At 45.4% G+C, this 26,353-nt stretch overlaps 1 long non-coding RNA gene across 1 annotated transcript; it reads right to left on the bottom strand.

Moving 5' to 3' along the window:
• Positions 1–2,755: 2,755 nt before the first annotated feature.
• On the bottom strand, positions 2,756–8,929 carry LOC137525860 (uncharacterized). The gene is made up of 2 exons (XR_011023040.1): positions 8,739–8,929; positions 2,756–3,311 (listed from the first exon to the last, which is right to left on the bottom strand). It is a non-coding gene; the product is annotated as an uncharacterized lncRNA (long non-coding RNA).
• Between the last annotated feature and the right edge of the window lie 17,424 nt (positions 8,930–26,353).

Below are 26,353 nucleotides of genomic sequence, written 5' to 3'. Positions count from 1 at the left end.
ATAAACCGTTGGTTGTTACAGTACAAAAATGTCAGTTAAATATATCATATAGGAGACGCACACAGTGATATTTGAGAAATGAAATGAAGTTTATTGGATTTACAGAAAGTGCGCAATAATTGTTTAAACAAAATTAGGCAGGTGCATGCATTTGTGCACCACAAAAAAGAAATTAAATCAATATTTAGTGGATCCTCCTTTTGCAGAAATTACAGCCTCTAAATGCTTCCTGTAGGTTCCAATGAGAGTCTGGATTCTGGTTGAAGGTATTTTGGGCCATTCCTCTTTACAAAACATCTCTAGTTCATTCAGGTTTGATGGCTTCCGAGCATGGACAGTTCTCTTTAACTCACACCACAGATTTTTAATTATATTCAGCTCTGGGGACTGAGATGGCCATTCCAGAACGTTGTACTTGTTCCTCTGCTTGAATGTCTTAGTGGATTTTGAGCAGTGTTTAGGGTCGTTGTCTTGTTGAGAGATCCAGCCTCGGCGCAGCTTGAGCTTTATCACTGATTCCTGGACATTGGTCTCAAGAATCTGCTGATACTGAGTGCAATCTATGCTTCCCTCAACTTTGACAAGATTCCCAGTCCCTGCACTGATCGCACAGCCCCATAGCATGATGGAACCCCCACCATATACCTGTAGGTAGCAGGTGTTTTTCTTGGAATGTTTGTTGTTTTTCCTCTATGCATAACACCCCTTGTTATGCCCAAATAACTCATCAGTCCACAGCACCTTATTCCAAAATGAAGCTGGCTTGTCCAAATGTGCTTTAGCATACCTCAAGCGGATCTGTTTGTGCTGTGGGTGGAGAAAAGGCTTCCTCTGCATCACTCTCGCATACAGCATCTCCTTGTGTAAAATGCACCGAATGGTTGAACGATGCACAGTGACTCCATCTGCAGCAAGATGATGTTGTAGGTCTTTGATGCTGGTCTGTGGGTTGACTCTGACTGTTCTCATCATTCGTCGCTTCTATCTATCCGAGATTTTTCTTGGACTACCACGTCGAGCTTTAACTTAAACTGAGCCCATGGTCTTCCATTTCCTCAATATGTTCCATAACTGTGGAAACAGACAGCTGAAATCTCTGAGACAGCTTTCTGTATCCATCCCCTAAACCATGATGGTGAACAATCTTTGTCTTCAGGTCATTTGAGAGTTGATTTGAGACCCTCATGTTGCTACTCTTCAGAGACAATTAAAAGAGGAGGGAAACTTAGAATTGACCCCCTTAAATACTCTTTCTCATAATTGGATTCACCTGTGTATGTAGGTCAGGGGTCACTGAGCTTACCAATTTGAGTTCCAATAATTAGTTCAAAGGTTTTAGAATCAATAAAATGACAACCATGCCCAAATGTATGCACCTGCTTAATTTTAGTTAAACAATTAATTTGCGCACTTTTCTGTAAATCCAATAAACTTCATTTCACTTCTCAAATATCACTTATATGATATATTTAACTGACATTTTTTATCATAACAACCAACGATTTATTCAAGAAAATCAACAAGGTTGCCCAAACTTTTGCATCCCGCTGTACATAGGCAGTATTAGTGTGACAGTAAGTTACTGTGAGGGTGGTGGTGTGTGTGTGTGTGTGTGTGTGTGTGTGAGTGGGGGGGGGGGTAATACATAGGAAGTATTAGTGTGACAGTAGATTTCTATAAGGGTGATGGGGAGAGGGGGGAGGGGTAGTAATACATGGTCAGTATTAGTGTGACAGTAGGTTACTGTGAGGGGGGGTAGTAATACATGTTCAGTATTAGTGTGACAGTAGGTTACTGTGAGGGGGGGTTAGTAATACATGTTCAGTATTAGTGTGACAGTAGGTTACTGTGAGGGGGGTAGTAATACATGTTCAGTATTAGTGTGACAGTAGGTTACTGTGAGGGGGGGTAGTAATACATGTTCAGTATTATTGTGACAGTAGGTTACTGTGAAGGGGGGGGGGGTAGTAATACATGTTCAGTATTAGTGTGACAGTAGGTTACTGTGAGGGGGGGGGGTAGTAATACATGTTCAGTATTAGTGTGACAGTAGGTTACTGTGAGGGGGGGGGGGGGTGGTAGTAATACATGTTCAGTATTAGTGTGACAGTAGGTTACTGTGAGGGGGGGTAGTAATACATGTTCAGTATTAGTGTGACAGTAGGTTACTGTGAAGGGAGGGGGGGGTAGTAATACATGTTCAGTATTAGTGTGACAGTAGGTTACTGTGAAGGGGGGGGGGGGGTAGTAATACATGTTCAGTATTAGTGTGACAGTAGGTTACTGTGAAGGGGGGTAGTAATACATGTTCAGTATTAGTGTGACAGTAGGTTACTGTGAGGGGGGGGGGTGTAGTAATACATGTCCAGTATTAGTGTGACAGTAGGTTACTGTGAGGGGGGGAGTAGTAATACATGTTCAGTATTAGTGTGACAGTAGGTTACTGTGAAGGGGGGGGGGGTAGTAATACATGTTCAGTATTAGTGTGACAGTAGGTTACTGTGAGGGGGGACGGGTAGTAATACATGTTCAGTATTAGTGTGACAGTAGGTTACTGTGAGGGGGGGAGTAGTAATACATGTTCAGTATTAGTGTGACAGTAGGTTACTGTGAGGGTGGCAGGGACAGGAGTAGTAATACATGGGCAGTAGGTCACTGTGAAGGTGGGAGTAGTTTGAGGCAGAGCATTCAAGCAGTCAGCGCAAAATTATGAAGCTCAGGACCACAAAGAGGGAAAGAAACATAAATAAAAGGATGAAACAGCTACACTTTATTAATATAATTTCACTGTGGTAACAACTTATGTGTGGGAACTCTACTTCCTAAAAGTACTCATTTGCGCCATTCTCTGGAAGCAGCCCACCCCTCTGCATATCAGCAGTCCTCCAAGCTTCAGACACAATTATTTCCGGTTCACGGTTTGGAATTCTGGGATATCTGTCATTAGAAGCTGTAGAAAGTTTTGGGGGTTAGACTCATTCTTCATTATCCGCTAATTGCTGCCTTCCCTCTGCAGAGATTCTCATTGCGGTGCCGCCGGTTACAGAGCTTCTGGTTGGACGCCAGCAGTGCTCATTCCTGTCAAGGCTCCCTACCTTTGCTTGGCTTGGAAGAAACACAAGATGGAGAAAAGACAGATGCTTTTTTCCCCTCTCATTTCACACTGCTAATGGTTAACTTAGTGGAAAATGTCATTACAAATGGAAGGATTCCCAGCCAAGGTGAATGTATTTAGCTGACTTGGTAAAATAATTCAGCCCTCAGTTGTGTATCGATTATTAGGAATGCTGATTGGAAGGCGGATTTGTAAGCTAACGAAAAAAAAAAAAAACATACATTAATTATAATATTTTTGTACACCCTGAATTGATTTTAGCACAGTTCAGAAAACTTCTGTTTGGGAGGGTGCGCACATATAATTTTTGTCACTCGCTAAGATCACACTGGATCCTATGTGACACTGCAGGGTTTCAAAGCCGTGTGCAGATATGTTGCTAGGCAACAACCAATGTGCTGTATGTCTATGAGGTGGCGGTGGGGGGGGGTAGGGAATGATTAAATGGTTTCTGCGGAGCAGGGGACTTGGCAGTCAATTGTGGCTTTAATGGAATCTTAAGTAAAAAAAAAAAAAAAAAAAAAAAGATTTTCACTTACCTGGGGCTTCTTCCAGCCGCCTAGACTCCTACTGTGCCCACAATGTCCTCCGGCGGCGACTTACACAAAGCAGGCTGGTCCCCGCCAGAAGGGGGCTACTGAGCAAGCGCAGCCCCAAGCCTCGCGCACCCTGAACCCGCTCCTGTGGCTGGGAACGTTCTGCGCATGCATAGCACACATAATTCCCTACTGCGCATGCGCAGAATTCTCACTGAGAGCACGACCAGGGTGCATGCGGCTCAGGGCTGCACATGCATAGTTGCCACCGCCTGGCGGAGACAAGCCTGCTTTATGGTGGCCGCCGACGCTGCCCAGAGGGGATCAGGAGGATGTGGGCACAGTAGGAGTCTAGTGGGCTGGAGGAGGCTCCAGGTAAGTTAAAATCTTTTTTTTTTACTTCAACTTCCATTTAATTCTGGACCATTCAAAGACACCTGAAGTAAGAGGAATAATGATGCTGATAAATGTATTTATTTATTATTTATTTTATTTATTTATTGTATTTATAAAGCGCCAACATATTACGCAGCGCTGGACATTAGTTTAGGTTACAGACAATATTTAGGGGTGACATACAGCAAAATGACAATACATGAATACAAGAAAGACCAGATCATGCAGCACAGTATGAGTACAAGGTAATGCTTAGTCAGTCACTGAATGGGAGCATGGAGATTAGGCAAGTTAGGTTCACTCAGATGCATAGCATGGGTTCACAGTAATGGAGGTGCATGATCAGGTAGGACACAAAAGGAGGGGGGCCCTGCCCAAAGGCTTACAATCTAGAGGGAGAGGTAAGGACATGAAAGGTAGGGGACCAGAGTGCAGCTGTGGGTTTAGAGCACTTGTGAGGGGTAGTAGGCCAGAGTGAAAAGGTGAGTTTTGAGGGCTTTCTTGAAGATGTTGAAGGAGGGGGCTGCCCTAATGGGTGGAGGTGAGGAGTTCCATAGTGTTGGAGCAGCTCTTGAGAAGTCCTGGAGGCGTGCATGGGACTGGGTGATGCGGGGGGTGGTTAGGCGACGTTCACTGGAAGAGCGGAGTGAGCGGCTTGGTGTGTACCTCTGAGTAAGATCGGAAATGTAGGTTAGACAGGTTTTGTGGACAGATTTGTAGGTCAGACACAGTATCTTGAATCTGATTCTGGACTGGATAGGAAGCCAGTGGAGGGATTCAAGGAGGGGATCCGCCGTGGTGGAGCTATGGGAGCAGTGGAAATTCTTGCTGCCGCATTCATGATGGACTGCAGTGGGGCTGTCCGGGTCATAGGGAGACCAGACAGCAGGGCATTGCAGTAGTCGAGGCCGGAAATGATGAGGAGTTTGGTGGTGGCAGAGGTCAGGAAAGGGCGAATCTTACAGATGTTACGAAGGTGGAAGTGGTAGGACTTTGTGAGGTTTTGGATGTGGGGAGTGAAGGAGAGTGCGGAGTCCAGGGTGACACCCAGACAGTGAGCTTGAGAGGTAGGGCGAATGGTAGTGTGGTTAACAGTGACATGCACATCTGGGAGGTTCATGGTGGCCGGGGTGGGAAGATCATAAATTCCGTTTTGTCTAGATTTAGTTTCAGGAACCTAGTGGACATCCAGGAGGAGATGGCTGATAGGCAGGAGGAGACCTTGTCCATGGTAGTGGTGGATATGTCAGGGGTGTGGAGGTAGACCTGGGTATCATCTGCATACAGATGATAGTTAAAACCCATGGAGGAGATAACTTTGTCAATGGAAGATGTGTATAGGGTGAACAGTAGGGGGCCAAGGACCGAACCTTGGGGGACTCCCACCGAGAGGTGGTTGGGGGTGGACAAGGACTCATTGAAGGCGGTCGTATTTCCTTTTAAACAATGCACATTGCCTCGCTGTCCTGTCTAAGTAAATAAAGATGGCAGCCTCCATTCTCACTTCAGGTGACCTTTATGTGTCCTCACCAGCAGTGTTGCTTGCGAATTGTCACCAAAGCGTTTTCACATTGAAAAGGCTATCTTCAATCGCAAGAAAATATTTGCTCAAATACATTGGGCCTGATTCACAAAGCGGTGCTAACAGCTAGCACCGTGGTGAAAAGCCCTTTATCACGCCTAAACTCTGTTTAGGCATGATAAGTTTAGGTGTGATAAGTTTAGGCATGATAAGTTTAGGTGTGATAAGTTTTTAGGCGTTATAAGTTTAAGCACCAACTGGGTTAGCACCGCAGTGCACAGCTGATCAAAAGTTTTGCGCCAGCAAAGTCTGGTGCACTTCGCATAGAGTTTAATGGCGCTGCTTTGCGTGCGGGACTTTGCGCGCATAATAAACTTATCTAAACTTAGCATGCCTAAACTTATCACGCCTAAACTTAGCATGCCTAAACTTATCATGCCTAAACTTATCATGCCTAAACTGAGTTTAGGCATGATAAAAATGGTTATCACGCCTAAAGTCTTTAACTGGGTTATCACCGCTTTGTGAATCGAGCCCATTGTATTTTCGCAATATGGTCAAAGGAAATACAATATGGTCAAAGGAAAAATTGATCATTTTTACCATGAAAATTCACAAAAAGCGTGAAAATCGTTCATTTTAACATAAAAATTAACAAAAAATGCAAAAAACCCCAATGATTTTTTATAGAATTTTTGCTCAAAAGTTGAATTTTACATTATTTTCGCAAAAATAAATATGAAGGGAATAACGGAATTTTTGATCATCACTGCTTGCCAGACCTTGGTGGACACTTGTACACACTAGATTTTAAGGCGTGAAGGTCCTGACTGGCTAACGTGGCCGAGAACAGTCTACAGTGTGTATGAGGTTTAATTGCTGATTGTTTTGTAAGCTCAATGGATTTATGGCCTCCAAATTACAAAATAGAAAAAGTTGTTAAAACTACTAGCGTAGCACATTTGTAAAAAACACAGTCTGTGCGAACATAACAAAAACTGCACAGCCTATCCACAAAAACGTGGGTGAGCAAGGTCAGAAAGTGAAACAGAAACTAAACTAATTAAAATTATTTAAAATAAACACAAGATCTACCTGCAAATGAGTATTACAGAAGCTCACTATTTTCTTCTTACAACAATTTCCTCCAGTTTTGACAAGATTTTGCCAGAACCGAAACATAGCAGTTGCTGTCAGTTATAATGCATAATGAAATGCATTTCGAGTGCGTCTTACTGTATCTGCATTTCGCACATAGGAATCGCAAGTGCGGTTTTGTACTTTTGGTACACGTTTCTTATATGGGATTTATGCAAATTATTTGGAATGTGGCCAGTATAAAAACACATTTTTGATGCCCTCTCTGGCTCATCACTAGGAAGTCAACAGGAAGCGGAAATACGTCATAAAACTTGATTTTTATACCAAAATACATAAAAAATAATATGCAATAAAATGCTATACCTCTGAGTCACCATTGACATACAATATGTGCGTTTTAGATGTGTTTTGGAAAAATATGCAGCAAGTTCTGCGTTTCAAAAACGCACATTGCAGAGCGCAAACAAATGCGTTTTTTCATGCAGCCAATTGACTTACATTATTTGCGTTAAAGGGATACTGTAGGGGGGGGGGGGGTCGGGGGAAAATGAGTTGAACTTACCCGGGGCTTCTAATGGCCGCCCGCAGACATCCTGTGCCCGCGCAGCCACTCGCCGATGCTCCAGCCCCACCCCTGGATCACTTCTAGAATTTCAGACTTTAAAGTCTGAAAACCACTGCGCCTGTGTTGCCGTGTCCTCGATTCACCTGATGTCACCAGGAGCGCACGGCGCAGGCACAGACCATACTTTGCCTGCGCAGTACGCTCCCGGTGACATCAGCGGGTGCGAGGACACGGCAACGCAGGCGCAGTGGTTTTCAGACTTTAAAGTCTGAAATTCTAGAAGTGATCCAGGGGCGGGGCCGGAGCATCGGCGAGTGGCTGTGCGGGCACAGGATGTCTGCGGGGGACCATTAGAAGCCCCGGGTAAGTTAAACTCATTTTCAGCTGACCCCCCTACAGTATTCCTTTAACGCTACTGTTTTACAAAACTCTAGCGTTTCTGCCTAGTGTGTTCCTACCCTAAGGGATTGATGAGTAGACTACATGGGAGGCAAGTATGACGTGTGTGTTTATTTTGACTTTTAATTTTCAGTTCAGGTTTGCTTTAAAGGGGACCTACATTGAAGGAGGAAAAAAAGAATTTCACTTACCTGGGACCTCTACCAGCCCTCTGCAGCCACCCTTTGCCGGCGAAGTCAATCAACGACCCTCCGGTCCCCCGCCGCGGCTAAGTTTCATTTTGCCCCAACTGGCCACTGCACCTGTGCGACCCCGGCCGCGTGCATCCTCGTTCACGCTCCCATTGCCGTTAGCGTCCTGCACAGGCGCAGTAGGAGATTTTTGACAGGAGCATAACGACACGCGCGGCCATTGACTGCCAGTCGGGGGAAAATGAAACTTAGCTGCGGCGGGGGACCAAAGGATCGTTGATTGACTTTGATGGCACAGAGTGGCTGCAAGGGGCTGGTAGAAGTCCCAGGTAAGTGAAACTAATTTTCCGCCCTTGGATTTAGTTTTTTTTTTTTTTAAAGGTGTTATCAGCCAAAAATTACAAAATGAGCTTTACTCACCTGGGGCTTTCTCCAGCCCCTTCCAGCTGACTGTCCCACGCTGACCGCTCCGCTCTCCGCCGCCGTCCCGGTCTCCATGCACGGTGCAGAGGTCGTCCTTACTGCGCCCGCGTGAACCGCCACTGTCAATCAACCTCACGTTGTACGCGGCTTACTACGCAGGCACAGGGCGGTGGTGGAGAGCGGAGCGGTCGGCGTGGGACAGTCGGCTGAAAGGGGCAGGAGAAAGCACCAGGTGAGTAAAGCTCATTGTGTAATTTTTGGCTGATAACTCCTTTAAAGCACCTGTCACAGTGACATATGCCTAAATGACAACTAAAGATAGACAGAGAGAGATAATTGGAGTAGTAGGTATCAGAACCCTAAGCTAGGATATTCCCGAGTGTTCGGAGGATCTGATTTCCCCCCACACACATTGTGCCACAGGAAAGCCTATTACAGTGAGCGGTGCAGCATCACACAAGGCCTCCGGAGCCCCCTCACTGCAGCTTACCGTTGGGTGTGCCTGGGAAGAGGAGCGCTCTGCAGACTCCTGTGCGCTCCACACTTGAGAGGATAAAGACTTCTAATGTGAGATGCCAGAAGGACTACGGAGGACCAAGGGAGGAACTCCTTGTAACACATTTTCCTGTTAAAACCACTCTGCTTCACTGCTCCATTGGTTCCCCTGCTGTTTTGGCTCTTGAGTGTAAACTGAAATGCAGCTAGGGGATAAACTGCCTGAAATCAGCAGTTATTGTAACAGAAAGGAAAAAGGCTCCTGCAGTAAACATGAAAACAATGGCAGCGGCGTGCCGTGTTTGTTTGGGGCAGCTGATTCCAAGCACTCGGCTACATCTGGAGCAATTACAGCAATACGCAAATGATGCTACCCGGAGATATAATGGGGGAGAGGAAGGAACTGTGACTCTGGCTTAGCTCAGGTTAGGGGAGCAGCTCCCCCGCTGGCCTCTGTGAGCGGCACGGGGGCACATTGGGCTCTATTCACAAAACTTCTCATAAATGACTTATTTATCACCTAATTGATAAAAATAACCTTTCAGCACATTTACAAGCAAAATAATCAAAGTAAGTTGTTCCTCCTGTTTAACTTCATTTCAATACTCCTTTTCTTACCTTTATTATATTATATTTTTGCTCTTTGGGAGCTTAAAAAAGTAACACAGATAAGGTGAAAACAGAGGAAAACTGGTAAAAAAAATAATTTGTGAATCATGTCCATTGTGCTTGTCCCAGTAAACTAATTAGCTACTGGCGAAAATTTTCATTTTATTTATAATGATTATTATTATTATCAGTTTTTGAAATTCTAAAAAAGCATTTCATTAAAGTTCAGATATAGTTTTGTTTTTTTGTTTTTTCAGATGCATTGAGGCTGCTTTCTCGCCAAGACGGTGCGTTTAGGGGACGTTATAGGGCACATAACGTGCCCCTAACGCAACGCCTGGTGGTGTTGGAGCAGGATGCTACCAAGAGCCGCGTTATAAGCAGCTCTTGGTGTGCCTGCTCTGTCGGAGGCGCTGCGGAGACCACGTGAGTGAAGCTCTCCGAATCACGTGCTCCCGCCAGCCAATCAGTGGCCGCTCCAAGAAGTAAACACTGCAAGTGCAGTGAATGTCAAGTAGCCATGTGCCTGGCTACGTAGCGGCCTCTCCCCGCCTCCTCTCCGCCCCTGAAATAAAAAAAAAACATACTGAGCATGTGCATACAGTCTAACGCGGCTTAAGCCGCTAGAACGCACAGTATGCTGCACTTCAAACGAACGTGCAGCGTTACTGTGTAACGCAACGTGGGCACTGTGAGCAGCCCATTGATTTTTCATTGCTGTGCGGTGGGGTGCGTTACAGGCTGCACTAACGTACGCCTGTAACGTCCCACTGTGAAAGCAGCCTTAATACAGATCTCACTACATTTAATACAAATGCAGAAAATGTACACTAGAAAAGAGAAATGTCTACAAAAAAAAATGCAAGCATTTTCCGAGGATCCAAGTGTGATCTATGCCTCTCCAAAGGTGGCCATATATATTTATAGGATTAGAAATATAAATTATAAATGAATTAAATCTTTTTTTAATTGATTCTATTGATTAAATAGACTCTGTAACAAAATGTTCAGCCTTAGTTCTTCTATCCTATAAGTTCCTATACCTATTCTAATGTGGTCTGTCTTACTGCAGCCTTTCCTAGTTGCACAGTGGCTGTATTATCTCTTTTATATAATCTAATCTTCTTTCCTCTGACGGTTTGTCGGGCTCAGGCACTCAGGCAGGGATGTGCTGCTCTGCTTCTTATAGGATAGAAGCTATACACACCCTCTCCACGCTCCCTTCAGGCTCTGTGTGAGTCACAGACTGAGCTCCTCTCAGCCTATCACAAGCTGGTAAGCAGCCATGTCTTTTGTCACAAGCTGGTAAGCAGCCACGTCTTTTGTTTGTAAATACTGCATAAAACTGGCAATTACAAGCCAGGATTGCAGCAGGGAGTGGCAGAAACAGCACAGAGGGGCCCAGGAAAACATAATGAATAGAATGGTATGCTTTTTATTGTAAGAATTTTAGAGTACAAATTCTCTTTAAAGAGTCACTGAAGCGAAAAAAAATATATGATATAGTGAATTGGTTGTGTACTATGAATAATTACTAGAAGATTAGCAGCAAAGAAAATATTCTCATACTTTTATTTTCAGGTATATAGTGTTTTTTCTAACATTGCATCATTCTATATTATGTGCACATTACACAACACTCAGCATTCAAAATGAGTCTTTCAGAGCAGTCTGTGAAGTAATGACCTCTCCTCAAGCAGAGGAAAAGTAAATAGTCCAGGAACAGTTGAGATAATAAAAGTCAGATAACAGCCCTCTCCACGACTAACTTAGTCGGAGAGCTTAATGGCTTGTTTGCATAGAGATAACAACTGGAGTTTCTCAACTCTTCCTGTACTGGAAACAATTACACTGATGTATCTGATCTTAATGTTTTATTTCTTAGCTGTGCTACACATACAAATCATAATATCATCATTTTTTTTTTCGCTTCAGTGTCTCTTTAAAGCGGAATATAACCCTGCATTTCAACTTTGCTCTAAAACATTATTTACAGTATATTATATGCAACCAGCATTTTTTTTTTACTAGACCAGCATTGGAAGGATTACACACAGAGCTTTAAAGTTCCGTGGATAGAAATGCAGACGTATCCGACGTTTAGATAGATACATTTAAGTAAACACAATGTAACAAGTGGTGAATGTTACACACTCTCTGGCTGTCCTCCAGCTCCTGCACAGTCAGAGAGTGTATGTCACATTCCACACTTGTTACATTGTGTTTACTTAAATGTATCTATCTAAACTTCGGATGCGTCTGCATTTCTATCCACAGAACTTTAAAGATCTGTGTGTAACCCTTCCAGTGCTGGTCTAGTAAAAAAAAAATGCTGGTTGCATATAATATGCTGTAAATAATGTTTTAGAGCAAAGTTGAAATGCAGGGTTATATTCCACTTTAAGAATTCAAACCAATCCAACATATACTATTAATTTTTTTTCACAAAAAAATGAGAATTTTCCGCCTTAAAGTGAACCCAAGATGAAAATAAACTGATGAGATAGACAATTCTATGTATCCTCTTACTCCTTAAAATGTTTTTTTTAAATAACCCAAGGTTTTATTTTATATATAAACATTTACAAAGTAGCTTGAATGTTTTGTTGTCGCTGGTCAATGGTCTATTAAGTGTCCCTAAATAAAAATACATGAACGATTACCTTTTTTTCCATCACCCCCTGCTCTCAGAAGTATTCTGCCAAGAAAACTTTTATGGTTGTATTTTGCTTATCTGTTATATTTTCTATATTCCCCACAAGGTACAGAGAAGACAGAAGCTGTCTCTCTACATGCCTGAAAAGTAACTCTTTCAGGCAGCAAAATAAAACAAGTAGGCTGCAATTTTTTCCTCCACTCCTCATGTTGCCATTGGTTTTCATTATGTCCGATTCTGTCTTGCTGTCTGTGTCCAGCAGGACTTTTTCATAGCAGAATGCAATAGACAAAAATGGAATGAATAAATGTGAAATGGCCCACAGAAAATCATGGCAGTCTTCCACCTGTCCATTCAGAGTTGTGGGACCTGTTGGTCTACAAATGCCAAGGAATGTTAGGCTTGTTAGAAAGAACTGTGATTGTGGTAAGACTGGGATTGGAGGTATGGCCAAGGCATGATTGGAAGTATGGAAAAGGCATGATTGGACATATGGCAGGTAGGTAATTGGAGGTTTAACAGGCGTGATTGAAGGTGTGACGAAGGCGTGATTGAGGATGTGTCAGTGATGTGATTAGAGGTGTAGTCAGGGTGATTGGAGGTGTGGCAAAGGTGTGATTAAAGGTGTGGCAAGGATATGATTGGAGGTGTAGCAGGGGTGATTGGAGGTGTGGCAAAGGTGTGATTAGGTGTGGCAAGGATATGATTGGAGGTGTAGCAGGGGTGATTGGAGGTGTGGCAAAGGTGTGATTGACGGTGTGGCAGGTATGTGATTAGAGGTGTAGCAGGAGTGATTGGAGGTGTGGCAAAGGTGTGATTAGGTTTGGCAAGGATATGATTGGAGGTGTAGCAGGGGTGATTGGAGGTGTGGCAAAGGTGTGATTGGAACACAAAAAATGTGTGATTGGAGGTGTGGCAGAGATGTGGATTGGAGTGCAGGAGTAGTGATTGGAAGTGTGGCAAAGGTGTGATTGGACGTGTGGCAGTCATGTGTTTCGGGGTGCAGCAGAGGTGATTGGAGGTGTAGCAAATGTGTGATTGGAGGTATGGCAGGGACATGTTTTCTAAACACACATTACGCTGTGTCCCTTTTCACCACCCGAGAAATCTGAATGTTGTTCACTAAGGGAAAATATAATAATCCGGAGTTAGTGGCATGTAAAAAGCCTAATCATGCTGGTTCATTAGCACAGAGCAAGGAGCTGTGAAGGTCAGTAACCCATGGCAGCCAATCAAAGACTCTAAAGCGCTGGCTGGGGATTGGCTGGTGAAAGTTGCACATTATTCATAGCATTCCGTTATTAAGCCAAAATAGAATCCAAAGAATCGGGGAATAATCCAGAATCACCATCGTTAAACAGTTTAGCATTACACGGGCCAAGCAGTGGTGGAATCACTTTTTATGGAGTAATTGAAACTTTCTCAGTAAGACTTGGCAGAAGAGCAATGAGCTCATTACATCATTAGCCGTCTTTGAAAGGTTCAATATGAAAATTAATTAGTGGAACAGGAAAGTTGAGTTCTTGTTGCCGGTGACGTTAATGTTAAATGAAGAAAGACATTCTCTTGCTTTGAGAGTGGGCGTGTAAAATGGGGGTCAGTGCGGCGATCCGGCACAGATTTCAACAGAACCTCATTGAGAAATATAGGAATTACAATTTCCTCCTAACTTTTATAAGAAATGGATTTTCCAAGATAAATTAATATCCGAACAAAAACCTAAGTTTGATTTTTTTCGGCGTGTACTTTTTTGAACTGGGAACAGTTCATTTAAAGAAAACCCCAGCTGAGTTACAACAAAAAAAATTAGATAACTAAAAAGAGGAATGCTCCATAGGCCTTCCACGTCCTCCTCGACCACAATGCCCAGAGTTGGGACAAGGTCCTCCAGCACCCAAGGCCGAGACACCAAAGTGCACCCCTCCATCCCTCCCACCCCAGCCATCACACACTGATTGCTATTAGACTAAGAGGCACCCCAGGACCCCAGCACCTTAATCTCTAGTTATCTGGCTTGCAGTCACTGCCATGTATCCCCTTTCCTTATTTCTCTCTGCTTCAAACACAATAGGCTAATGATAGCTGAGTGAATTGTGCGCCCCTCCTACACTGCGCCCTGAGGCTAGAGGCTCTCTTGCCTCTTCCTCGGCCCAGCCCTGACACTGCCATTGGCCCGGACCCTTTGTCAGTTTGTGGTTGTAGCCCAAAAGCGCCTATCACTATAGGACTACAAGACAGTGACTCCATTGTAGCCGGAAGAAGTTTTTTTTTTTACCAATTAAATGGGTTGCATAAGTGTTGTGTACTTCAATAAAGTTGTTTTTTATTTAACTCCTTAGCAGCTTCAATAGAGTATCTCCTTTGAGATAAGTGCACTGCTTTTGACCTACAGTCGGCAGAACTCGCTGTGCGGTAAATTCTTGGAATGCTTTGATCTCTCCCCTAGCAGAAAATATAGAAACTGAAAGCAGAAGTCCTCTGTTATTGTATCACACTGCCCTCTAGTGACAAGTGGCCATACATGCACATTACAGCAGTACTAATTAGAAGCAAGAAAAGTAACAAATAAAGAAATTAAAAAAAGTCCTAATATAAATTGGCCTGGAGCTCTTGCAAGCTTCTAAATAAATTGGCCGCTAAAGGGTTAATCTGACAATGTCATAGAATCTGTTGTTAATGGTTTTTTTTTTTTTTTACTCTTTCTGGCACCTCAGTTTCATAATCTCCAGCAGCTCTTTCAGTTTGTGGTCACGCTTGGTACAGCTGCACCTGCGCAGTAGCATGGAGGCACTTGTAAATAAGTGGCTGGCCACAGCTTACTACGCAGTCGCGGCCATGCATATGTACACAGTAATGACTGTTTGTAGTTTTGTATATATTTGTTTTCAATGCTTCTCTGTTTTTGATGTAGAGAAATTATACATTTTACATTGTTCTTTTGGACATGACTCACTGTTCCCTACACCGGTCTCTGTGGGGTCATATGCAAATGATTACCTTGCCAGAAATCACATGACCAGGCTAGCCCTGCTGTAAGTGCCATTCCTATTCAGTGCTGGTATCCCGACTTGACAAAGACACACTAGTATGTTGAAACACATCATCATTATCACCCGTCACACGGAGCTTGCCTGGACTCCAGACCTACCACAAACTATTTTTGATGTCACCTTTTGGCCACAGCTGACGTCCGAGAAGTGGAAGATAGAATCAGAATCATGTGAGATATGCTTGCACATTTTTGTGATCTTGTACATGCATTTATTTTGCAATTTGCAAGCTGAATTAAAGGCATTACACCATAGAAGCACTCTCTTCTCCTTTTTTTTATTGCAGTCATGCATGTGCAGGACATTGCGCTTTAATTGGGCAGGGAACGCGGCCACAAGAACTCTTCCAACAATGTATATTCAAAAGGTTCATGCGCAGCAACATTGGGGTGTAGGAGGAGTAGGAGCTTCTGGAATATGCAGAGGCTTCCCCTTATCCAGGTAAGTATCTAATTTTTGAGGGGACGAGGGCTCTGGTTAACTTTAAAGGGAAAATACTTTACTGACTATTCTGGGAAGTCTGGTACCTGCATGAGTCATTAGAGTTAAGGTGTGTATTGATCCCTAGCAACAATTAGGGGCCATGAGCTGTACAGACTGGTTGCTAGGCTACAGTGCAGGGACACGTTGTTGCTATGGAACGTTTAATAAGTGGGGTAAGCAGAGGAACACTCTTCCAGCAGTGTGTCTTTTAAAATAGGGGGCAGCTATAAACACGCTAGATACTTGGCAGAGATGGCCCTCCACCGACTTTAGACTGGCATGTCTACAAGGATTTACTCTACCCAAATGGATAACACTTAGACTGGTCAATTTATATACACTGACGTGATTTAATCACAAGTAAATTAAAAATAGCTATATATATTTTAAATCAAGAATGGATAAGCTAGCAGCTCCAGTTTGAAACGTTGACCATTTAACTTGCGCTGAACAAAGAGATTCAAAAAAGTGCGGCACTCCCTGTTTGATGTAAACAGTCACTAACGAAAAAGGATTCAAAACCGATACTCTCACCAAAGCGGCAGCGATCCTGGGTTTGGATGCTGGACCTGTGTAGTGTTGGGCGAACAGTGTTCGCCACTGTTCGGGTTCTGCAGAACATCACCCTGTTCGGGTGATGTTCGGGTTCGGCCGAACACCTGATGGTGTTCGGCCAAACTGTTCGGCCATATGGCCGAACTAAGAGCGCATGGCCGAACGTTACCCGAACGTTCGGCTAGCGCTGTGATTGGCCGAACGGGTCACGTGTAGTGTTGGGCGAACATCTAGATGTTCGGGTTCGGGCCGAACATGGCCGAACTCCGAACATAATGGAAGTCAATGGGGACCCGAACTTTCGTGCTTTGTAAAGCCTCCTTACATGCTACATACCCCAAATTTACAGGGTATGTGCACCTTGGGAGTGGGTACAAGAGGAAAAAAAAATTTAGCAAAAAGAGCTTATAGTTTTTGAGAAAATCGATTTTAAAGTTTCAAAGGGAAAACTGTCTTTTAAATGCGGGAAATGTCTGTTTTCTTTGCACAGGTAACATGCTTTTTGTCGGCATGCAGTCATAAATGTAATACATATAAGAGGTTCCAGGAAAAGGGACCGGTAACGCTAACCCAGCAGCAGCACACGTGATAGAACAAGAGGAGGGTGGCGCAGGAGGAGAAGGCCACGCTTTGAGACACAACAACCCAGGCCTTGCATGAGGACAAGAAGCGTGCGGATAGCAATTTGCATTTTGTCGCCATGCAGTCATAAATGTAATACAGATGAGAGGTTCAATAAACAGGGACCGGAAACGCTGACCCATCACAGATGTTCATTGTTCATGTTACTTGGTTGGGGTCCGGGAGTGTTGCGTAGTCGTTTCCAATCCAGGATTGATTCATTTTAATTTGAGTCAGACGGTCTGCATTTTCTGTGGAGAGGCGGATACGCCGCCGATCTGTGACGATGCCTCCGGCAGCACTGAAACAGCGTTCCGACATAACGCTGGCTGCCGGGCAAGCCAGCACCTCTATTGCGTACATTGCCAGTTTGTGCCAGGTGTCTAGCTTCGATACCCAATAGTTGAAGGGTGCAGATGGATTGTTCAACACAGCTACGCCATCTGACATGTAGTCCTTGACCATCTTCTCCAGGCGATCGGTGTTGGAGGTGGATCTGCACGCTTGCTGTTCTGTGTGCTGCTGCATGGGTGTCAGAAAATTTTCCCACTCCAAGGACACTGCCGATACCATTCCCTTTTGGGCACTAGCTGCGGCTTGTGTTGTTTGCTGCCCTCCTGGTCGTCCTGGGTTTGCGGAAGTCAGTCTGTCGGCGTACAACTGGCTAGAGGAGGGGGAGGATGTCAATCTTCTCTCTAAAGTCTCCACAAGGGCCTGCTGGTATTCTTCCATTTTGTTTGACCTGTCTGGCTCTTTCTTCAAGCAGTTTTGGAACATTGTGTTTGTACCGTGGATCCAGAAGGGTATAAACCCAGTAATTGGTGTTGTCCAGAATGCGCACAATGCGTGGGTCGCGTTCAATGCAGTCCTAGGCCGAAGAGGTCATAGCCTAGGGTCACAAAACCTGTTTATTGGGCAATTTCAATGGTGGCGAGTCTGACGTACATAAATCGCAGCAATGGCCGTTAGCAACGTCTGAATCTCACGAAATGTCTCATGCAGGTAGAAGACATATTGTTAGACTTGGGCTCCAAAGATGGGTTCCCTACATCTCTGCAAACCAGAGTTACAGGGCTCCAAATTTGGTAAAATCCCCCATAGGCTTTCATTGGGCCTCCTATTTACAGTTCCAAAATCTCACATCTTTTCAAAGGGCAATTAATCAGCAGTGGCAAATTTTCTAGCATTGTAGGGACCCTTAGGGGGAACATGACTGGTGAGTTTCGAGCCCCTAGGCCAAAGAGGTCATAGCCTAGGGTCACAAAAACCTGTTTATTGGGGCTATTTCAATGGTAGTGATGGTGACGTACATAAATCGCAGCAATGGCCGTTAGCAAAGTCTGAATCTCACGAAATGTCTCATGCAGGTAGAAGACATATTGTTAGACTTGGATTCCAAAGATGGGGTCCCTACATCTCTGCAAACCAGAGTTACAGGGGTCCAAAATTGGTAAAATCCCCCATAGGATTTCATTGGCTCCCTATTTCACTTTCCAAAATCTCACATCTTTTCAAAGGGCAATGGCTCAGCAGTACCAAATTTTCTAGCATTGTAGGGACCCTTAGGGGGAACATGACTGGTGAGTTTCGGGCCCCTAGGCCGAAGAGGTCATAGCCTAGGGTCACAAAAACCTGTTTATTGGGGCTATTTCAATGGTAGTGATGGTGACGTACATAAATCGCAGCAATGGCCGTTAGCAAAGTCTGAATCTCACGAAATGTCTCATGCAGGTAGAAGACATATTGTTAGACTTGGATTCCAAAGATGGAGTCCCTACATCTCTGCAAACCAGAGTTACAGGGGTCCAAAATTGGTAAAATCCCCCATAGGATTTCATTGGCTCCCTATTTCACTTTCCAAAATCTCACATCTTTTCAAAGGGCAATGGCTCAGCAGTACCAAATTTTCTAGCATTGTAGGGACCCTTAGGGGGAACATGACTGGTGAGTTTCGGGCCCCTAGGCCGAAGAGGTCATAGCCTAGGGTCACAAAAACCTGTTTATTGGGGCTATTTCAATGGTAGTAATGGTGACGTACATAAATCGCAGCAATGGCCGTTAGCAAAGTCTGAATCTCACAAAATGTCTCATGCAGGTAGAAGACATATTGTTAGACTTGGATTCCAAAGATGGGGTCCCTACATCTCTGCAAACCAGAGTTACAGGGGTCCAAAATTGGTAAAATCCCCCATAGGATTTCATTGGCTCCCTATTTCACTTTCCAAAATCTCACATCTTTTCGAAGGGCAATGGCTCAGCAGTACCAAATTTTCTAGCATTGTAGGGACCCTTAGGGGGATCATGACTGGTGAGTTTTGCCACTGCTGAGCCATTGCCCTTTGAAATGGTGTGAGATTTTGGAACGGTAAATAGGAGGCCCAATGAAAGCCTATGGGGGATTTTACCAATTTTGGACCCCTGTAACTCTGGTTTGCAGAGATGTAGGGACCCCATCTTTGGAATCCAAGTCTAACAATATGTCTTCTACCTGCATGAGACATTTCGTGAGATTCAGACTTTGCTAACGGCCATTGCTGCGATTTATGTACGTCACCATCACTACCATTGAAATAGCCCCAATAAACAGGTTTTTGTGACCCTAGGCTATGACCTCTTTGGCCTAGGGGCCCGAAACTCACCAGTCATGTTCCCCCTAAGGGTCCCTACAATGCTAGAAAATTTGCCACTGCTGAGTAATTGCCCTTTGAAAAGATGTGAGATTTTGGAACTGTAAATAGGAGGCCCAATGAAAGCCTATGGGGGATTTTACCAAATTTGGAGCCCTGTAACTCTGGTTTGCAGAGATGTAGGGAACCCATCTTTGGAGCCCAAGTCTAACAATATGTCTTCTACCTGCATGAGACATTTCGTGAGATTCAGACGTTGCTAACGGCCATTGCTGCGATTTATGTACGTCAGACTCGCCACCATTGAAATTGCCCAATAAACAGGTTTTGTGACCCTAGGCTATGACCTCTTCGGCCTAGGACTGCATTGAACGCGACCCACGCATTGTGCGCATTCTGGACAACACCAATTACTGGGTTTATACCCTTCTGGATCCACGGTACAAACACAATGTTCCAAAACTGCTTGAAGAAAGAGCCAGACAGGTCAAAATGGAAGAATACCAGCAGGCCCTTGTGGAGACTTTAGAGAGGAGATTGACATCCTCCCCCTCCTCTAGCCAGTTGTACGCCGACAGACTGACTTCCGCAAACCCAGGACGACCAGGAGGGCAGCAAACAACACAAGCCGCAGCTAGTGCCCAAAAGGGAATGGTATCGGCAGTGTCCTTGGAGTGGGAAAATTTTCTGACACCCATGCAGCAGCACACAGAACAGCAAGCGTGCAGATCCACCTCCAACACCGATCGCCTGGAGAAGATGGTCAAGGACTACATGTCAGATGGCGTAGCTGTGTTGAACAATCCATCTGCACCCTTCAACTATTGGGTATCGAAGCTAGACACCTGGCACAAACTGGCAATGTACGCAATAGAGGTGCTGGCTTGCCCGGCAGCCAGCGTTATGTCGGAACGCTGTTTCAGTGCTGCCGGAGGCATCGTCACAGATCGGCGGCGTATCCGCCTCTCCACAGAAAATGCAGACCGTCTGACTCAAATTAAAATGAATCAATCCTGGATTGGAAACGACTACGCAACACTCCCGGACCCCAACCAAGTAACATGAACAATGAACATCTGTTATGGGTTAGCGTTTCCGGTCCCTGTTTATTGAACCTCTCATCTGTATTACATTTATGACTGCATGGCGACAAAATGCAAATTGCTATCCGCACGCTTCTTGTCCTCATGCAAGGCCTGGGTTGTTGTGTCTCAAAGCGTGGCCTTCTCCTCCTGCGCCACCCTCCTCTTGTTCCATCACGTGTGCTGCTGCTGGGTTAGCGTTACCGGTCCCTTTTCCTGGAACCTCTTATATGTATTACATTTATGACTGCATGCCGACAAAAAGCATGTTACCTGTGCAAAGAAAACAGACATTTCCCGCGTTTAAAAGACAGTTTTCCCTTTGAAACTTTAAAATCGATTTTCTCAAAAACTATAAGCTCTTTTTGCTAAATTTTTTTTTTCTCTTGTACCCACTCCCAAGGTGCACATACACTGTAAATTTGGGGTATGTAGCATGTAAGGAGGCTTTACAAAGCACAAAAGTTCGGGTCTCCATTGACTTCCATTATGTTCGGAGTTCGGGTCGAACACCCGAACATCGCGGCCATGTTCGGCCTGTTCGGCCCGAACCCAAACATCTAGATGTTCGCCCAACACTAGACCTGTGCTCCAAGGATATGCTTGGAAGTAAGAAATAATTTAAATTTTATACAGGAAGAAAGAAGAACGTGCACTATCCGTCCTTGCTTCTGCATGTTATTGTATCCTCATAGTCTTACATACATCGTGGATTGGTGTCGCCCATAAACACGCCGTGTGTGCTGGCGGCTGTGGCAGTCTGGTGAGCAGAGGTGGGGTGACGGGCACTGGTTGCAGGCGAGCAACAGCCATTTCGCATCCTCCTGAATGCTTGGTTACGCTGTGTTCCACAATTAATGCCCGCCACCCCACCTCCGCTCACCAGACTGCCATAGCCACCAACACACACGGCGTGTCTATGGGCGACACCAATCTACGATGTATGAAAGACTAGGAGGATGCAATAAAGCCGCAGAAGCAAGGACGGATGGTGCACATTCTTCTTTCTTCCTGTATAAAATTGACCATTCAACTTGCCCAAAGACTTTGAGTTTAATGCCAGTCATCAATCGAGCAGCAAGCACTCAATTTCATGTTGGTGACATATAATGATAGACTTGTGTTACAACCTTGACTTCTGCGGAGGACTTCAATCCTCCCAGGCTCTTGGCTGCGACCGCGCAATGCTTGGAAGGACTATTGATCTGTTTGAGATGGACAGCTCAGGAGGGACCCTGCGCTCACGTTCCTAATAACGCCATAATAATCCTGCTCGTTTTCTTTAGAGGTGATTTATGTACAGTACAGTATCAACATTAGGCCATTATATATACTGTGATTCATGAAAACAAATCACTCTAAAAGAACTATGCGGGAGTATACAAAATATTGTCTACTCGAACTGTAAAATTGTTATTAGACCTTTCCAAACCGATAAATGTATTTTTCCTTGGTGTGGCGGTGTGGGGAGGGGGATGAGTCAGTGGCATAACTACAATTCATGGGGCCCCCCAACAAAACTTTGATGGGGCCCCCCAATGTTCGTACCCCTTCCCTTGGTGCCCTTCACGGCCTTGGGGCCCATCTCACAGGAGTCATAAAAGAAGTGTGGCTATCATGATCTTCACACCCATAACAAGTGTAGCCACAAAAACACCTGATCTGAAGTATTGTCCCCTGTATCAGAGGAAGGAAAGGTCAGTAGTTTGGGCCCCCCACAGCTCTGGGCCCCCATGCAATTGCACGGGCTTCTCCCCTCTAGTTACGCCCCTAATGCATGTCCATGGGAGTGCTTTGTGAAAGGAATCCGGTAGGGTCTCTACATACACACACTAGAACAAGGAGACATGAGGGGAGGCAGAGCCAGCTCCAGCTCGCACAATGTAGCTCCACCCCCATTGCACATGTAATTATGACTTTGTTGGACATTTTGATCCACATAACCTGACACTTTTCTAGACTAGATCCGGCAACAATGCTCCTTGCCGTGAGCCAATATACTAAAATGACATGGCGCATGGAGGATGCGACTGGTGGTGGTCAAAGTGTTGGAGTGTGGAAGAATTAAAATCTTGTTCAAGATTTACTTGCTGCTTCTCATATCCTAGTACACAACCAAGGGCGGATTTATACTTTTTGTGCCCCTAGGCCAAGTATGTTGTAGCTCCCCTTTCTTGTGCAGCAGCGCCCCTCCCATTCCATTTTTTCATGTGTTAATCCCCATTTTCATCCTCCTCTTTCATGTTCAGGTGCCCCATTGGTGTGCAGCTGACTAAGGCCCTTGCCTTTGTGGCCTTTCCAGAAATCCAGCCCTGGGTGTCAACATTGGATCCCCTCTGGTGAGGAGGAAGGGGGAGCCTCTTTAGAATCCAGAGGCTTCCCCCTCCAGAGGTAAGTACCCCCAAGTGGCCATCAAGCAGGGCCAGATTTGCATCACAGGAGCCTATAGGCACAGGTATCCTGGCTCCTTAGACTTTGCCCTTCATGAACCTACAAACCCCCACTGAACCGCAACACAAGTGTGCTGGCTGTCACTTCTCCCTTACTTCCCTTGCCCGGCATAGATAGCTACCGGTGTCCCTTAGCATTACGTTGCCAGAAGTACCCTCAGTATTAAGTACAGTAGCTAGAGACGCCCCCCACATAAGGGATATGATGTCAGTAGAATGCTGGGGTAGTGACCTATTATTTACGCTCTGTTCGGTATTCTGCATAGGGAAGGAGGCACTCAGGGAGGGAAGTGAGCTGCCTTTCAATCATCAGGTGCCTGTAGGCACGTGCCTATGTGCCTTATGGTAAATCTGGCCCTGGGCACGACACATATATATTTGGGTTCCGTGGGTCCATCAGCCATTGCAATATTGAGCACCTTCACCGTCGTGCACCTGATCGAGCTCTTGTGACTGAGATTTTCCATCATTTCAGATCATTCCTTTTTCGACCGAAGAAGGGCTAAGATTAAGCATGGGGGTGTTGCGGTGGCGGGGATAGTTAAGGTTAGGCGTGGGGTGGGAAGGGTTTAGGTTAGGCGTAGGGGGGAAAGTTCGCAGTGGCGGGGTGATTAAGATAAGTGTGGGTGGGGTTGGTTAAGGTTAGGCGTTGGTATTGAGAAGATTCAGTGTTAGAATTATTATTCTTATCATTTAGTATTTATATAGTGCTGACATATTGTATTGTCATTGTATAGTCATTTGTGTATGTATGTATTGTGTAGTGTATGTATCGTATTGGGAAGCCAATGTACTTATCTGTATATTTTTGGGGTGTGGAAGGAAACCAGAATGCCCAGAGGAAACCCATGCAGACACAGGGAGAACATACAAACTCCTTGCAGATGTTGACCTGCCTGGGATTCGAACCAGGGACCCAGCGCTGCAAGATAAGAGCGCTAACCACTACTCCACTGTGCTGCCCGGAGAATAAGCTTAAGTTTAATTTTAATTATAGTAAAATATTGGTATTCAATACCAATATTTTACGGGCGTGTCCGGAACGAGGATGTGAGCAGAAGCATCTCTTGGAGCTTTTTTGCACGCGGGCTACATTAATTCGTTTTACTATATCCTGCTGAGCATACTTGCACTTTTTAGGAGTCTCATACCCTTGCTAAACTCCTCCTGCATCTCGGGGACCTGTCTTCCGCGCCTGCAATGCCGCCTAAGAAGACTGACAAGCCAGAGAAAACTGTGGGCCCACTCGATACGTACCGCTGCACAGACCAAGATGGCGCCGGCGCTTCTGGAGATGACACACCACCACCCTCCCCAGACGCGCTTCCCTCGGCCGAGGCTCAATCTACAGTATACTAGAAGTCATCTCTGCCCTCCAATTCCAGCTATCCTTCTGGCGAACGTTTGCTCCCTCCCTAACAAGATAGACGAACTGCTCATACTACTCGGCAGCAAACGCTCTATCGGTGCAAACACCCCAGTCCTGTGCTTCACGGAAACCTGGCTGTATGACATCATCCCGGATAACTCTATTCTACTTCCAGGTTTCAACCTCTTCTGTGCGGACCGCGTCAGCGAACTCTCTGGCAAACAGAAAGGTTGAGGCATCTGCTTCTACATTAAGGAAGCTTGGTGCTCTAACACGACCATCCTGGGCAAAAGTTGCTCTCCGGATGTCGAACTCTTACTCATCAACTGCAGGCCCCAGTACTCACCAAGAGAGTTCTCCTCCTATGTTCTATTTGGAGTATACATACCTCCCAATGCCAACACCATAGGCGTTCTGCGTACTCTCAGCGACACCATCTCAGCATGGGAGACGTCCCTCCCGGATTCTCTCTTCATCATCTGCGGGGACTTCAACAGTGCGAACCTCTGCCAAGAGATGCCTCCTTTGAAGCAACACATCACTTGCCCCACCAGGAACCAAAATACCCTGGACCATTGCTACACTGTCCTCAATGATGCATACAAACCCACTGGACTGGCTGCCCTATGCAACTCTGACCACTGTCTAATCCACCTAACACCATCCTACAGAAGGCACCTTGAGACATACAAACCGGTCCTCAGGACTGTGAGGAAATGGACCGATGATGCTAAGCTGCAGCTACAGGCCTGCTTTGAATGTACTGACTGGGTGGCCATGGAGGTTCCCTGCCTGGAGAAATGGACTGAGAACATCACCTCCTATATTAGCTTCTGCGGGGAGTTGTGCATCCCCAAAAAGACCTTTAAGGTCTACCCTAATAACAAGCCCTGGTTCAATGGCAAGCTACGCCAGCTCCGCAAAATCAAGGAAGCAGCACACAAGTCTGGGGCTCCAGAGGAATTCAAGGCAGCCAGATACACCCTTAAACGAGAACTCAGCGCCACTAAGAGGGACTACTCCAACAAGCTGGGCCTCACCCTCAGGTCCAACAATTCACAGGAGGTCTGGAAAGGCCTCAGAGCAGCCACAAATCTCAAACAGCCACCTCAACATGCGCCCCCAAGCCTCAAACTGGCCGAAAAACTCAATGAGTTTAATTGCAGGTTCGACCACCAACTTAATCACCCTCAGGTCAAGGTAGTCGCGCCTAGTGCACCTCCCGCAGCCTCCTCTCCAAAAATGGACCATGGTCTATCAGGGCCGGTGGCAATCCAGGAGGCTGATGTACTAAGGCACCTCCAAAAGTTGAACCCCAGGAAGGCCGCTGGGCCAGATGGTGTGTCCTCCTCCTGCTTGAGAACCTGTGCCAGCCAGCTGGTGCCTGTCCTCACCTACATATTCCAGAAATCCCTGATGGAGGGAAAAGTTCCCACCTGCCTCAAAAAGTCTACCATCATACCAGTCCCCCAAAAAATGGGCATCACGGACCTCAACAACTACAGACCTGTTGCCCTAACTTCAACCGTCATGAAGATCTTTGAAAAACTGGTCCTCACTCATCTGAAAGGGGCCACTGACTTTCTCCTGGACCCACTTCAATTTGCATACAGAGCCAACAGATCCATAGAGGATGCCATCAACATTAGCCTGGCCTTCATCATGGAACATCTAGACAGGCCTGACACCTACGCCAGAATCCTCTTCCTGGATTTCAGCTCCGCCTCTATTACCATCTGCCCACACATCCTGTATGACAACCTAGTGCAACTGGAAGTCGATCACACTCTCTGCGTGTGGATCAAGGACTTCCTCACCAACAGGAAGCAACTAGTAAGACTCAGCGGCTGCTCCTCCTAGGAGAGAACCACTAATTTTGGCGCTCCTCATGGGTGTGTACTGTCCCTGATCCTATTTTCCCTGTATAAGAACAACCTCAGACTGCGTTAGGGTCGTTAAATTTGCGGATGACACCACTATCCTCGGCCTGATCAGTGGAGAGGACGAACGTGCCTACCGCAGCGAGATTAAGCGTATCTGCAATTGGTGTAAGAGCAACAAGCTTGTCCTAAATGCTGCAAAGACTGTTGCGCTGATTGTGGACTTCA

This window comes from Hyperolius riggenbachi, chromosome 7 (assembly GCF_040937935.1).
Source record: "Hyperolius riggenbachi isolate aHypRig1 chromosome 7, aHypRig1.pri, whole genome shotgun sequence".
NCBI classification, from domain to species: Eukaryota; Metazoa; Chordata; class Amphibia; order Anura; family Hyperoliidae; genus Hyperolius; species Hyperolius riggenbachi.
This window is presented reverse-complemented; position numbering and strand designations above follow the sequence as displayed.